Here is a 14,771-nt window from a genome sequence, read left to right as displayed (position 1 = left end):
TATAATTTTTCTGTTCACACAGTTCGAAATTGAGATCTCTCACTAAAAATAAAGGAATTACATTCGTAATACCACATCTGGTATCAAATACCATATGGTTAAGTACAGTGGATAGTCATAATGACTTACGTAATAAAGAAGATATACTAGTATTGATTAGTAATTATTTAATGAAAATGGGGTACAAATTATGTTTGAAGTGTCATGTTTTCTCCTACAGAGACAGGTCAAGGAGATAAATATTCCAGCGTACTAAACGGAGAGACAGCCCTATATACTCTGTCCTACGGTCTACAGCTTTCCCTTGCCTTTTACGCACCACCTATAATATACACCCCACTACAAACATTCAAAAGCACCATCAGAATCAAATCATTGTTATCATCATGCTGTTTTCATGTCACCACTAAAACTTACTCGGAACTAAGAATTCACTTCTTTTTGAATCTTCCCCTCAATAAGAGGCTGATATTCAGGGAATTAATTAGCTGAATCAAGATGGAGGAGAAGCTTCCAGCTTTGAGGGGAATGTTGTCTGGCTCGAAGTCATTATCTCTTCTTGATTTTAAAAGTACAATGAATTCAATACTAAAAATTTTATAGATTGAATCCATTAAATTAAAATTTTAAAATCCGAGTATATATGATCATGAGATAGTGTCTTCGGACCAGGCTTCATTCCCCCCAATTTGGAAACAAAATTGCAGCTCCGTATTGTGTCTCTGTTGGTGTCGGTTTATTTCCTGAAGCCGCAGGTGAGAGCTCTTTTAAATCTAGTGCTGATTGGGTTTTGTGATTTTTTCTTCTAGGTTTTTGATATTAGAATAGACTTACTAGCTAAGGTATGACTAAGGTGCACGTGTATTCGGATTTTGGGTATATAAGAGATCTCTTCCTGTTCTTGGGTTTAATTTGCATGCAAATTCAGGATTTTACCGACAGGGATTGTTGGAGTAATAATGGTTTTGACCCTTTTTGGCCAATTATTCTGTAATTGGGGCTGTAGACTAGAGATTTCATTATGACTGTCAAGACCAGTCTCTGTTCTTTTTGTATCAAGTGTTATAATTTTCAACCCTAGTTATCATGGTCGTGTAATTTGTTTGTCTCTGTCTCACTTGAGGCTTTCTATTGGATTCCATCATTGAGTACTGATAGGTTCCATATGCTTCAATGATGGCAAAAACCTTCTGATCTACTACTTGATTTTGTTTTCATGTGTATTTTTTTCTCCTATTAGTACTAGTACCTTTTAGGGTTTCTGTACAAAAAGGTTTAAGTCCCTTTATTTACCCAGAAAACGAAGTAGAAAGTTCATATACCCAACTGTTAAAATATTAGGCGGAGCTTTGATAATATCATAAGACATATATATATATATAAAGAGAATAAAAGAAGGAGATAAACACCAAGCTCAATTATATTATTCTTAAGATCTTCACTCTTACCAAAATAACATTACTAAGCAGGCTTATAGGTGCAAATAGAGTCTTCTAGACTAATATCTATTAAATTTTTTCACACACAATATGAATTTAGCCTCCTTGAAAACATAATAGTGTTGTACCAAATTTATACAAAAGAAATGATGGGTAATACCAAACATTCATCAACTAATTCAAGATTATTTAAAATTATATTTCTAACAGCAACTGGAGATTAGAATTAAGTGGATATTTTCTGGACAGAACTCCCCATGATCTGATCTTTAATTTACTTTGTGATGTGCAATGAAGTGGTACAGATAGGGAAAACTTTTCCTTTTAAATGGTGAATAGAAAATTAATGTAACTCGAAGAAACAATCTCATATATGTCTGATCTACCTAACTACATTACATAACAATTACTACTACTCTATACTATATACTACTGTTAGTGATACTACCAAGACTAGGTTTCTCTGAGCTGTCATTTGCCTTTTGGTATGCACATGCTATGGCATATATATCTATTAAAATCGTGTGAACTGTAGTGGAGTGTATCGTGCTGTGGAGATTTTATGGAAGATTACATTCTGCAGTATGGATTCTGCACCTTATTTCTTTCTTTCATATTGAGAATAGTTTATCTGGCATTTGTGCATATAGCTTTCCGTTTATGATAAACTACTATGTGCAGCTTTTTCGCATCTCTTTCTAAGCAAGAGCACTCTATTTTATGGTAAGCATTGTTGGTTTTCACTCCCAAAAAAAAGGAAATTCTATTTTGATAATCTTTTGGTAATTGTGAGGTTCTTTTTGTTCAATTATGCGATCATTTCATCTAAAAAATTTAGTGATTATAAAAATATAAGTTTTATTTTCTTACGTTATATTTTCGACACCCCCCTCACATGATTTTTTTATGCGCCGAACACATGCATCGTTTTAACGGTGGCCTAGTGGGTGGCTTGAGACTCGAACTCAAAATTACTACCTGCTCTAATGTTATATTAAGCTGTGTAATCATCTCATGTAAAAACATACTCACTCTGTCCCAGTTTATGTAACGCTCTCTTCTTTTTAGTCAATCTTAACAAGATTGATCTCTTATTAATATATTTAGTAACAATTTGATTTAGAACTTCTCATTTTATCCTTAATGAAATGATTTACAACTATAGAAATTTATTGGGCTTGTTTTAAACCATAAGTTTCAGAAGTTTTTCCATTTCTCTTAAACTTTTTGTCCAGTCAAACATCTTCGTGTAAATTGGGACGGAGGAAGTCAGTACTATATTTATTAGATAAAACTCAATTTTGTTAACTTATTTATATCTTCTAACACACTTAATTTGTGTATCTTTCTCCCTCCTTGAGATCTGAGACAACATCAGATCAGTAGGTATGTTTTACATATAACCTGAAGTTTGACGATTTCCATAGCCCTTAGAAAGTGGGTTAATGCTGACACAAGAATTGCTTTGGCAAATACGCTCGCTCTGGTCTCTTCAAAGTATATCCACAGAATTCTTTACTACAGTTGTCTTTTGCATGATCAAAAATCAATTAATAATAGTACTTGTCTGAGTTGGAATTGAGAGCTCGGGAAAGGCGTTAAGATGGGGACAGAGAAATGTGAGTGTACTGGAAGTGAACTTGACAACACATGCACTTGAGGGCAAATTAAAGCTGGGCGCAGGTGCGGTGACTTACTGATCAGTTGTTTACTCACTGGTTTCTCTCTGTGTGTTTACAGAATGGCTGCGTCCTCTGATGAGATATATGCACGACGACAATGCTACATATAAGGCTAAGCTAGCTAGGAATGACTGCACTCCTATATATAATCTGAGTTTCATTCCATGGTAATAATCGAGATTTAATTTTTGCTTTTAATGGCATACTTTCCTTCTCATAAGGAGAATTTAGAACTTCAAAAACTGCTATTTTCATGCAACTAACGATCATGTAATATTGTCAATAAATAATACCCCCTCTGTCCCGACTATGTATGTTTGAAAACTTCACGAAAAGTACTACAATTCATATAGCTAATGATTCAAATTATTTAGATAAATTAAGAAAAATTATAATTAAAAAATTATGTAACTTGCCCAACAGTAACACGGATAAAATGAAATTGAGGGAATAAATGTATATAAAAGAACCCTCAATTATTCGCATAAGAGACAAGGTGTCAAGGCTATATATCTATCAGCTGACACGACTATACAAAGAGCACTATTTGCATATCACGTCTCTTCTACAGTTTCTGGAGAAAAACAAATCTATTATATTACACCTCGACTTCCAATTTTATGATCAACGGCAATAACTACTTCCTAATATTGTTAAAACAAATCTAGCTACACAACATTTAGCTTTCAAATCATTGCAATAAAGGTAAAATTTTAGTAATTGAGGGCCGGTAATCTTGGGGTTTTGGGGCCCGGGGGGGGGGGGGGAATTAAAATGTTACTCTCTTCGTCCCAAAAAGATTGTCCTCTTTTGATTTGGCACAAAGTTTAAGAAATAAAGAAAAAATTTTGAAATGTGTGGTCCAAAACAAGCCTTAGATATTTGTGTGGCTGTAAATCATCTCATAAAGTTAAATTGTTTCTAAATATAGAAAAGAAATAATCTTTTTGGGACAGACTAAAAAGCAAAGGAGGACAATCTTTTTGGGACAGATGGAGTATAAAGATTTGAATGTGTGACAATCTTTTTGGGACAGATGGAGTATAAAGATTTGAATGTGTGGTTTTTGTGTGAAATTTTGTATGTTCTTTTTTTGAGTGTCGTCGTAACGGTGAAGTATTGGTGGAATAATAGTAGTTTTAAAACTGGTGTTTTGACAGCAGAGAAAATTAACTGTTATGGTGGTGATTGATTTAGAGAAATGATGGATGCATGATACTTGAGAAAATTAAAATTTGCACAATTTTGCAGAGTTCAAGAATAAATATGAACCGTTTCACATAATTGAAGGGTAAATTTAGCAATTTTCTCTCTTATAAGAAAAGTCATGTATAGTAAAAAGTTTCGCTATAAGTGAATAACAGCATATTTGATGAATCTTATAACCGCAAAGATATATTTGATCGAACTATTAACAGGAGACAAATTCACACTATTTCATGCAGTTCAAAGAATTAATATGAACATTCTTGCTCTATTCTTTATTCGGCGCTCCATTCCCGGTAAGTACTAGCATATGATTATTCTATGTATATTTCAGGTGCCCCATTTAATTAATTTTTCTTCATAATTTCAGTGATTTGTAGTAAGCAAATGATCGACTTGCATGCTGGGTTTTTTGTTTTGTCGGCATCGACGTGTCTCTATGGCCCAGAATTATTCTGTCTTGTAACGGTAACATGTGTACATTATTCCCCAATTTGATCAAAAATCGTTTCAGTACCTTGACATTACCTAGAAAAAACTTTGTTATAAACACGTACGGTGTACACGGATCGGGTTGGTGCGGGTTTTTCTTAATACCAAACTAATTATATCGGGTTTTTAAATCGATAAATCAAATCAAACCAATAAAAGTCGGGTTTTTCGACTTCGGGTTTTTTTGGATTATTTTTTTCCAAAAAAATCTTCATACAAAATAGTATAACTTCTACTTCAAATATTTCTTTAATCCTAATAAGATACAACTATATAATTAAGGTGTTTCTTAAGAAAACAACAAAAATGTGAATGAGCGATGACACTGTAATAAAATGTTCAATAAAAAGAATAATGAAATAATATAAAATAAATATTGCTAATTAATAAGGCATAATGAATTAATGATGATCATCTAAAAATACTAAGTCATGCTAAAATAAGTACGACTAATAAGTAATATTTATATGACAAAGAAAAAAAATTAAGTTATGTTTTTTATCGTCTAAATTAACAATGCAAAACTAAAGAATAGATATCCAATATTATTGTCATTTCTAGTGTTAAGATTGAACCACTTTTACACATAAGAGATCTGAAAAAAACACATAGAGATTTGAAAAAGTCATTTCTTCTATTCAAATTGTACGAGACCGAGATATCTTATTTCCTCTTTTGTTATAAGCATTAATATTGATTTGGTTTTGATTTGGACTTATTTGAGTTACTAATATCTATGGGGCTATAAAATTTATTGGAACATTCAAAATTCTAATTCCAAGCTTGAAATAATATGTTAAAGATGAAAACTGTGAAAGAACTTAAGAAATCTTTATAAATTACATTATAAGTAAATCTTTTATGTATAAAATGTATTAAAAATTTGTATACATTTAATGTCGGGTTGATTTTACTCGGTTTGACTTTTTTTAGTTAAAACCAAACCAAACTAATTATGATCAGTTTTTTTTTTTTTTCCGAATAGCAAACCTAGTCAAACCAAACTACTAATCGGATTTTTTTTTCAATTTAATTCGGATTATCGGTTTGATATGATTTGTCAGTTTTTTTTTATACACCCCTACTATGCGTAACAGAAAGAAAAGGTCGAATCTCCCTCTTTATTCATTATGTTATGATTTCTATCAGTGTAAAGCTGAAGCACTAGCCGATCTGTGTACACATTTGAAGAGACGATAACCCTAATTTAAAATGTTGAGGTCAAATGTAAATGCTAATTTCCAGTTTCCTTACTCCACCTTTTTTCCCTTTTTTTCGAGTCATTTTTAATTTAGTAATTTAATTTTTATGTATCTACTGGCATAGTCAGAATGATAGACTGATTGTAATTCTTTTTTACTTTTTTAATTTCTTTTACAATCACGACTATATATATTTGAGACTGCAAAAACTCCGTTTTACTTTTAACTTTTTCAAGTCACAATTTCCTTCTTTTGAGAATAGAGTTATTTAATCTACTTAACTAGTCATTTCGGAATCGCGACTGACAGATAGTTTATGCTAAATTTCTCTTCAATTTTGCATAGACAGTTATTGAGAATATTAATCTGGAGCTTGGTCATTTTCCACAAATATATTTTTTTTTAATTTTCGCCACATCCAATGATATGTGAGACTTGATTAATGGAATCCATTAGCAAACCTTCTCAAGCATTAGGTGTAAATTATTGATTGTCTTTTTATGGGAAATGATTCAAGCTTTTCATATAGCACGCTAGTACTTTTTTAATACAACCTTTATTTGTTCCAGCTCAGACTGCGATAGCTTAACTACTCCACTTGGGACCAGCTGGCAAACGTAGAGAAGAATCCAAGTAACGAAAGTGACTCATAAATGTCCACTCCCAGTTAAATTTTAGGAAACGGAAAAGGGCTAAATATACCCCAATACTATTCAAAAAGGGTTAAATATACCCTTCATTATATTTTGGATCCAAATATACTCTTACCATTATATTATTAGATTAAATATACCCCTCATCCGTTAAAGTTATTCAAGGTGGATATATAATCCTACGTGGCATTAACATTTGTGCCGCCTCATCACCCCAACCCTTTTTACCTTCTCCTCTATTTGTTCTTCCACAAATAAAATTTTCTTCCCCTCCACCACTATTGCCACCATTACCGGTTTAAATATGCCTCTCTCCAAAGTGGAATCTCCGGCCACATTTCCGATATCGGCAAATCTACGGCCACATTTTCACTGGAATGTCAGTTTTCCGTTTCCGGCGGCTACTCCCCGGTGTAAACATCCGTTAATGAGCTTGAAAGGGTCAATACTCCGTTTCCAAACTCTGTTAATGAGTTTGGAAGGGTCAATTTTCTAGTCGTGTCTTTGCCTGCATTTGACGACGGAGGAATTAGATAGCGAGAGGGAAGCGGCAGCGGCGGTGACGGTGGCGACTGCTGCTGTAGCGGTAGAGTAATTAATGCACGAATCATCCAACGGTTTCTGCTTATTGTTGCTCTTTCCCATAGTCCATGCTCTGTCAAGGTGCCTCTCCAATTGTTCATCCAAACTCTTCATATCAATTTGATCGGCTCTCACAAACCATCACTCCTCTTCTCCATTTCGTTTTCTACGTACTGCGTTCAAATTGATGGATTTTGGGTAATGGACTAGATAGTGCGTACTGATTAGGTGTTTTGGTATTTATTGTTTTACTACTTTTGGAAATGTAACCGAAGATTCCACTTTGGATAGAGGCATATTTTAACCAATAATGGTGGCAATGGTGATGGAGGGGGAGGAAGTTTTATTTGTGGAAGAACAAATAGAGGAGAAGGTAAAATGGGTTAGGGGTGATAAGGTGGCATCCCACGTGGCATGCCACCTCATCAAATGTTAATGCCACGTAGGATTATTATCCACCTTGGACAACTTTAACGAATGAGGGGTATATTTAATCCAATAGTATAACGGTAGGGGTAAATTTGGACCCAAAGTATAACGAGAGCATATTTGGCTCTTTTTCGTTTAGGAAAATATCAGAAGGTAGCAGATATCAGAAAGAAAGATAGCTATTACTCCCTCCGTCCCAATTTGTTTGAAGATTAACTAGTTTGGGAATCAAACAACTTTTTCTTTGACTTAATTTTAAACATAGATTCTTTGGGTATTACATAATAAAAATTACATATTTGAAAACTACATAAATTAAAGTACTATAAATCTGCATAATTAATACTAATTCACAATATATGAAATTAGTTGGGAAAAATCGTAGTCAAAGAAAGAGCTTTCGACTCCCAAACTGGTCAACCTTCAAACAAATTGGGACGAAGGGAGTAGTAGAAGATAACGTGGTTCTCTATTTGTTTCTTTATTGACCTCTTAGTTATTTAAATTAACTGTTGTTTTACTCGAGATGTGAGAATAATATAATAGCTTGTCAACAATAACATATAATCTCACAAGTGGGGTATGGAGAGGGTAGAGTGTATGCATACTAACTCTACCTCGGAAGATAGAGAGACTGTTCCGATAGACCCTCGACTCAAAATATAATAGCTTGTCAATGGGTAAAAAAGAATTTATATTATTTAAAAAGATCAACGTTATCAATTTAGTTTTATTATTTATTAGAACATGTCATTTATCATATTTCACAAAATAGATACTATGTAGTATGACAGGTATAGTTCTAGCACTGAAATTTTGAGAGGACAACCTATTTGCTAATATTAATCGAAAGCATGATTCAATACGGCAAAACTCTATTATGATTTCCAGATTTTCCATTGACAGAAAATAGAACGATAAATGCGACATTGGCATTTCTTTTTCAACTTACTATTTCTATCAGTAATAAGTTGTAACCAGTGAATTAATATTTGTACTTTGTATTTTTAGAATACAAATGGCAACCGCAGAGTAACGGGCTATTAGGAGAAAAATTCCCAAAATCCACTAACCAAAAATATCTAACTCTCCTTCCAACTCAAATCTTTTGTAGCTCTGTAATTTGCCTGTTTCTCCCAAAACAACTATGCAATTCCAACAACAACTAGTCACAAACAACAATAAATCACCGGCACATCACCGGTCCGGTGACCGGCAAATCAATCACCACCACCAATCACCACATTTATATCTATGAGAAACTCTCCCTTCTTTGTTTCTAATGTCTCATCAGCATCTTTTTCAGCTTCTTCAATATTGTCAACACCTGCACATTTTAATTCCACATTTCCGTTAACAGATCCGTCCACAAATTCAACTTTCATTTTTTCCTTCTACTCCTGTTGCTGACGGTACCTTTGACTTCGTTACATTTTGTTTTATTTCCGGTCTTACCCTTCTTTCTCTTCTTTCTTTCGTTTTCATCTTTCATCTACGCCTTAGATCTCGTCAATTCCCTCATCTCAAAAACTTCAACTCTCTCTGGACCGTCCGATTACTCCTTATATTCTTCGCTTTTCTTTGGCCTTTGAACGAAGTTTTCCGGTTACATTTCATTCGCCGGAAATACATTTTTCCATTTTTACCCTCCTTAACCCTAAATCAACAACACAATCTCTGTAAAGTCCACGTGGTTCTTTCCTTGGGCTTATTTGAACCGGGTTTCTTAATCACTCTTCTTTTCTTAGTAAACGTGTCCATTAAAAAACAAAGCCCAAGTGGGATTTGGGCTGCTATAATAGTCTGGCCCATTTGTTTACCTCTTTTAGTGCTTCAAATTCTCTCAGTGTTCTTCTCTCCATTACAAGAACATATACCGAAATACATGCATTCGAGTTCGTTCATTTCCACTGATTTATTAGGGAACAAAACAGTGCTTTGTACTTACCCTTTATACAGTGCTATTTTATTTGGAGGATTTGTGGTTGCTTATTTGTCAGCCTTCTTGTTTTCGTGTTGGAGGGTTATATCCTTTGTTATTAACAGGAAAATTCAGGTACGCCTGAATTTACTAGCGACATCTTTTATGATTGCGTTACCTGTGCAGATTTTATGCTTGGTATTGTTACCAATTTGTATAGATCCTATACATGGTGTTGCTGTGTTGGTGATGTTCTTAGCTGTTGCATGGTGTGTAGCAGTTGGTGAGGTTACTTTGGTAATTAAACCTATTGCTGATGCATTTGCTGCTGGTAGAGCATGTAGTTGACATTGGAATCACGGAGTTATGTAAGGAGAAAGGGTGGAAGGACATCATGGTCATTTTATGTCTAATTAATAGGGGGCGTTATAGGCTTATAGTTTATAGTTATGGCTCATTAGTATATATTTGAGCTTGATTGATAGTCAGTAGTTTAATATTGCCCTCTTTGTCTAATTACTAGAAATTGCTTAGTAATTAATTGCAGCATATAATTAGCAGTTGTTCATAGTTTCAGGATTTTCTGGGAAGAAAAATCATCAGATATATACGGCCTAGGAAATATCCACTCTCTTTCTTTTCCCTATTGCAGAGAATGTTTCCGTGCTCATATTTAAATTAATATGTTTCCGTGCTCATATTTAAGTTAATCTTTTGACTCAACTTTTAGGCGTTTTTTTTTTTTTTTTCAATTACATATGAGAAATATCGCAATTCTGATTTTACATTTATAAGGATAGCTTGGTATACGAAGTATATTCCGTCTTGTTTGGAAAAAGGTCATACCCAACATTAAAAGTCTACCTTTAAACACGTAACTTATAGATTACATGGAGACATTGTTACTTCAAAGCCTCCATTCATTCAAATTACCTTTAGAGATAAGCAATTTTTTTGTTAATTGACGCTCATTGGAAAAAGAAACATTAGCAACCAATTTGGGATGACCAAGAATTTCGATTATGCTACTATATACTTTTGAATTCTTGGTAAAGCTTTAACAAGAGGGTGTAAATACCAAGGGGATAAGAATAGGAGAAATGCAATTTTTCGTTAGATCCGAGTGATAAAGGGCAACAATAGGAAGAGGCAAAAAAAGAAACAAAAAGATAGCGAGACTCCAAGTCATAATTGAAATTCCACCGATACCGCCCATTTTATAACCCTTGGTTCTCAAAGTATTTAACTTATAATCAATGTTTGCGAACTTCAAATCTTTCTTCCTTTTTTTCTTCTTCGTTTTTGGTTTGACGAAAACGTGGATCATCTACAGTCATGCTGATTTAGACGGCCAAACATTTCAAGAGAATGCTCAATTTGGAAGGAAATAATATTGTATCTAATTAGTATAAGACAATGATATTTGTATGTCTTTCACTGCCGATCTAAACTTGTCAATCACAAAGCAGTCTTGTGTCTTTATTCCTCGCAATTTGGTTATTCTACTGTGCTCGAGTTATGCTAACTTCAAACATACAAGTTTGAAGTTGTGGATTGTTAAACTTGACTTTTGACCAAGTCTGAAGTTCAAACTGCACAAACGATATCCGGTTTCAGATATAGAGATGTAAATCTAAAGTAAGGCTTTTGCAGACCCAACTTTAGACTCGTAGGTATGAGGCTTCTAACTTCAAAACCGAATTTTCAATACGGGTGGGCATAAACACCGAAAACTGAAAAATCGGACCGAACCGAATTAATTCGGTTTTTCGGTATTTCGGTTCGGTTTCGATTTTTTTTAATAACAATTTCGGTGTTCAGTTCCGGTTCTTCGGTTTTTCGGTTAAACCGAAGTTTTTTTTTTTTTTTTTTTTTTGAAGATTTACTACATGAACACAATTTTTTTTTTGGGAAAAAAATATAAGTAGACAATAATATTTACATACTCTTAGCAACTAAATGTTATTAAACGTTACATGGCAGGTTAAGTGTTTTATAGTAAATCAAATTGTTATATATAAGGAAACCTTCAGACGTGAATAACTCCAATACTATTTTGATTGCCTAATAAGTATAATCTAACTTTTATACAATTTCATACTTCCTCCTTATCCTCGCAAGATTTTTTTAAAGCATTTTTTCTTACCTTTTCTACTTCCTCCTTATTCTTAACTTCTTTTCATTGTTCCATAAAAATAAAATCTAGGTATTTAACACTACGGGATATTGAACACAAGTATAATAATAATTTGAGTGTTGATTTTTATTATATATAGTATAATAAAAATGTTATACATAGAATAATATTCATATAATTTATTTCATCCATTATAATAAATTAGATATAACTCACATAATTTGATTATATACACTATATAAAATTTTATATACCTCGTATGATTTTATTATACATTGTATAATACATTATATTTTATATATAGAAGATATTATCTTGTATGTGTGGATGATCACTATGGTTGGATTCTAAAGTCATCAAACCTTCAAACATTTAGTACAGCGTAAACCTCTGTAACGAAGCAATCAAGAAGGAAAAATGGAAATAAATGGAGAGATGTGTAATTCTAAAAAAAAAAAACCGAATTAAAAAATCGAAACCGAACTTCAAAATCGAACCGGGCAAAACTAATTTACTATTAAGGTGCGGTGTTCGATATCACTTTCAAAAAAATCCGAAAACCGAACCGAACTTTGAAAAATCGAACAAAAAAAATCCCACCCTGAATTTTCAACTTCAATTTCGTAGTTTGAAGTAAGGTAATTTTCTTGGCTGTGTCCCTCCAAGCGGCTTTATGTGCTCTGCCCTTTACCCACAATTGGACTGCAAATACAAGCGTGCAAGCGTGGGCCAATAATTTTTTAATGGGCTAAAGTATTTGAACAAGAAATAATGTGTAACGGGAAAAAGGTTAACCTTATTTAGGCCCCGAGTCCATATTGCCTCCCAAGATAAGGGCAGATTTGGAGACAGCAACTCTTTTTTAAATTTTATTTGAAATTTATTTTTGAAGATACTTCAAAGATAGGGTATAGTTTCCTCCAAAAACATATTCACCCACCCAATAGTGAAAAGTTGAACTACTTGCATAAGTTAGATTCCCGTTTAGGCCATTATTGAAGATGATAAATATTTATTCGAAACTAATAAGGTCACCATTTCTAATATTAATATATCTGGAGGAGAAAGCTAATGTACTACTTACTGTTAATTGAGGGATACAAAAATAAAGAAGATCTACAAATCTGAAAAGATGTCCTCAAGAAAATGGGATTCTTTTCTCCTGACAAATTTAAGTCGTGTAACTTATAAAAAAATATTAAGATATCATTTTAGTGTTTATCAATGTATAAATTGGCGAATCTTGTACAGCTACCCATATCTATAAACAAATCACATGGATTTCAATATCAGTATTGGGCCTTAAATTTTGTGGTTTTCAAACGTTTCTGGAAAGGGATATATTCTTCTTAAGTGTTGTCTTGTTATTCAACTCAATTCTTATTGTGAGGTTCAAATCAATATGCCAAATTCCCCTCCACCAAAAACCCCAAAAGGGACCCCCTAATGCGATGTTTCCTAATTGAACAAGTAAAACTGAAGTTAGTTGACAAATTTGCAGTTCCAAGTCCCATGCTTAGAAATGTTACCGCTAAAAAATGATTTTAGGATTCTCAGTTAAATTTGTTGTTTAATAGGGTTGAAGACGAGTAGATAAGTTTTGATCTGTCAAAACTCTTTTAAACACAGTGGGCAATTTGATACTGATGACTACAAAATGGTAATAACAATGCAAGCAAACTAATCGTGGATAATGTAGGCAAAGGTCGTGTTTAATGCTCAAGAATACATGGATGTTTCACAAGTTCTCCTTGAGAGAAAAAGTTGCTAGAGTTACAAGTGTCCAAGATGAGATGGCTCGATTCCTTTCCTTAGAAGGTATATTTAACAATATCAAACCAAGACTTTTCAACCCTAAAATACAGCTGACATGACATGACCGTAGCTTCTTTTTGCAAACTTACAGTGATACGTGGCGAAGACCAATTTATGATGGAGGTTAGTAGGAGTGGAGACCAGTTGTGTTATAACGTCTGAATTTTTCCATTCGTGCCCAAAAGGCCTTTTCTCTTCTTCCTGCCGAACTGAACTCCTACACTCCCCTCGGAAGCATAACGGGAACTCCCGTATTCGCAGAATGCATGCCCCCACGTGGTGTCCTTTCACGCCTCCGTCTGTCCACTAGGATTTTCCCCAATACAAGAAATGCATCAATTATTTAATTCTAATTCTAAATTGAATTGAAATGAAATGAACTACCAAAAATTGTTGGTTTTAGACTGTTTATCAGCTAAGTGTTGTGTTTCTTATTTCTAGGCTTCCAGCTTCTAAAACTAAGTACTCCTTCCGGTTCAAAATAAAAAGTAAAAATGGTCAATATTGGGATTTGGAAACTCACTTGAGAGAAGGTAACTTTGAAAAAAATTCTTTTATTTCGGACGAAAGAAAAAATGCGAGAAATTCATTTATTTTGGATTGAATGGAGTAATAAATACTAAAATTTGTTTTACTATTTTTAAAAGCAAACGATCCAAAGGTATTCACTCCGTTCACTTTTTGTGGCATTTTAAAAAATAGATTTTTACTTTTACTTTTCTTTTACAATCAAGAAAGAGACAATTTTTTTTTCTGCTTTCTTTATAGTATTAATTACTCACTTCAAATTATTTTTAGTCCATTAAAAATATACGCATCAATTAATATGGGTATATTGATAAATTATGTCTTGTTTATTATTTCTTAAACAGTAGTGAAAAGTTAAAAGGTAGATTAGTAGAAATGAGCGGAGAGTAGTTAATGTAAAAGACAATGTTGGTTGAATGGTTTCCCCAAAGTGTCTCTTAGATTCCACTGGACGTTGTCCTTGTTCCTTCCAAAGATGGTCTAACACGCCTGTAACTTATTCATGGTAATTTCCCAAAATCTAGGAGGAGTACAATTTAAATGCGCGAGACAAAAGATTACGATAATCCATTGAAACTGACCACTTTTACATTTATTCTACAGTAACCCTATTAAAGCCAACCCCTAACATGAGACAGATCGATTGAATTTGCCAATTGACCTCAGAATTTTGGTTTTTATTTTT

General features: G+C 33.4%; 1 long non-coding RNA gene across 1 annotated transcript; it reads left to right on the top strand.

Annotated features, from left to right (window-relative positions):
• The first annotated feature begins 8,469 nt into the window (after positions 1 to 8,469).
• Positions 8,470 to 10,288, top strand: LOC132056345 (uncharacterized). Its single transcript, XR_009414754.1, has 2 exons — positions 8,470 to 9,741; positions 9,827 to 10,288. It is a non-coding gene; the product is annotated as an uncharacterized LOC132056345 (long non-coding RNA).
• Positions 10,289 to 14,771: the final 4,483 nt, after the last annotated feature.

Source organism: Lycium ferocissimum, chromosome 5, assembly GCF_029784015.1.
Source record: "Lycium ferocissimum isolate CSIRO_LF1 chromosome 5, AGI_CSIRO_Lferr_CH_V1, whole genome shotgun sequence".
NCBI classification, from domain to species: domain Eukaryota; kingdom Viridiplantae; phylum Streptophyta; class Magnoliopsida; order Solanales; family Solanaceae; genus Lycium; species Lycium ferocissimum.
This window is presented reverse-complemented; position numbering and strand designations above follow the sequence as displayed.